The following is a 2438-nucleotide window of genomic DNA, read 5'->3' as shown; positions in this document are numbered from 1 at the left end:
ATGAACAGTTCTACATAGTCATTAGAGCAAACGTAAGATTTATACCCATGCCTCATCGTCACGAAAAATCAGTTGTCATATCTTTAGTGAACTATAAATATTCCGCTTGCACCAGAACATGAGTTGGGTCTATAGTAATAAAATTATATCTTAGTCAATTAAATTCATATTTGATAGAGGTTGAATAGATTCTGCCCCTTTTTTCCCCTCTTTGCTCTTTTGATATTGATTATGAAGTGCAAGTTGCAAGAAAATCTCGTTCCACCAGCGTAAAATATTGAATACTCTACCACCGACCTGATGTTGAAGTTTTGTTTCGAGGAAAAATGTGTTCACCTTTTTCATCCTTTCCCTTTCCTTAATTGGGTGCCCCTACCTATACATGTCTATATTAATTGTATTCAAGACTCGATTCTTGCAAGGGAAAAACCATATGTACAGAAAAATATCCTCCGGAAGTGATCCAGATGTTGCGTTGATAGCTTTTGATTGGATCTCTCTCTTCTTCTTTTTTTTCGGCCATGAATAAATAAAAACCGCCATGTGTATATCTGTAAAAATTCTGTGAACTAAATTCTATACACCTAGTATTGTTCTTCTCGTAATATGATGATGTCATAGTCTTTTACTTTCGATTTCCAAATTATATTATTTATATGTCGCTCTCTCTCATTGCTTATAGGTAATGAGAGCTTCTATTTAGTTAAATGTCAATCTATCTCAATGTATTTAGTATGATCATGTTGGAATGGATTATGAGAAATATCTGTAGTTGCCTTATTCTCACAAACAAGTTCATTTAAGAGTCGTAGGAGCAAAGCCAATCTCAATTACCAGACTTTTAAACTAAAGAATTTTCCAATGAATTCAGCTTCAGCACTAGATAACGCCACTGCTTTTTGGAGCAAGACCAAATTGCCTCCTAAGAATGTAAAGTAGCAAGATGTGAACTTCCTATCAGAGACATTCCTTGTCCCATATCTTGAATAGCCATCATTTACTGATCGGAGATTTTTCTTTTTTAATCAAACCACCGTTGTAGTGGAATATTTATCAATACAAGAATCATAATAAAATACAAACTTTGGATGGAATACGACTTGACCCCAGCCAATGAAATATAGTTCAAAANATTTATCAATACAAGAATCATAATAAAATACAAACTTTGGATGGAATACGACTTGACCCCAGCCAATGAAATATAGTTCAAAATATTTAAACAATGAAAAGACTGCAACTAAAAAGTTAAAATTGATCAACTTAATTTATATATTATGAGCATTTTAATTTCACGACTCATTTCAGAGGCTGAATCATCATAAAATATTAGAGGCTTCAGCTATGAGTCATCTCATTTTTTTTTGTACGATTCAGAAGCAACTGTCTCTTGTATAGATTATGTATTAATTTACTATAATTATAAGATACTCCATTGTCGCAAATTATTGCATTTATTCGAGTGATCCACAAACGACGATAATTCGTCTTAGCAAATAAATATTTTGAGATCAGCTCAAAACGATGGATGGAGGCATACAATATGACCTCTAGCCACTGAAATATAGTTCAAAGACTTAACCAATTGAAATGAGTGGAGCTAAGGGATTACAAATTAAGGAACTTCATATCTCATGAGCGTTTTTCGTGCTTCGTTTCACCAAATTAACATCTCGTCATACATTTCGCGAGCTCTTCATTATCTTTAGTGTCGTACTCAAAATATGTTAGAATAGGCCTAAAACCTCTATTGGAAATATAATAATCCTATCAAATCTTTATGTCCATGCCCATAACGAAGGGTTCATACCATTGAAAGAAAGTTGGGTGCACTAAGTCTCTTCCACCGGATCGAATGGATGCAAGATTATATTTGCGATTTATTGAAAATTCAAAACCCATGTTGATTACGTCTTCTCCAGTACAATCTAGGGCTGAATTATCAGCCAATTGTTGATTTCGTCGTAATTTGAACATCCATGATTATACTTGATTAATGAATGTTCTTATAAGTTTATTTCTCTTCCGAACTTGTTTCTATCTATTTTTTTCTTATTGCTTTCATTTTTCACTTATATCTACGAATTAAACTCCTATATATGTCTATGACCTAGAGTATACACGTACGCATAACTTACATGCACCCATATATGTCTATACATGTATGTACAAATATATAAGCATGCACGTCCCTAACCTAGAGATAGATGGACGCTAAGTCTATATATATCCTAGATATGTATACGCCGTGTCTTAGGTGTATGCATGGCGTAATAAATCCAAGGGGAAGAATAAAATGTACACAGTACATTATTAGGCATCGAAACAAGGGTTGCGCGGTCCCTCTAATGTCCGTTCTTCTATATCCCTATACTTCACGTTTATGCCACTTGCTTCATTATTTTTTCAAGATTCTAATGTCCCTATACATAGTTGCA

Source organism: Olea europaea, unplaced genomic scaffold (genome assembly GCF_002742605.1).
Source record: "Olea europaea var. sylvestris unplaced genomic scaffold, O_europaea_v1 scaffold2155, whole genome shotgun sequence".
Taxonomy (NCBI): domain Eukaryota; kingdom Viridiplantae; phylum Streptophyta; class Magnoliopsida; order Lamiales; family Oleaceae; genus Olea; species Olea europaea.
The sequence above is the reverse complement of the archived record's forward strand: the minus strand, read 5'-3'. Positions refer to the sequence as shown.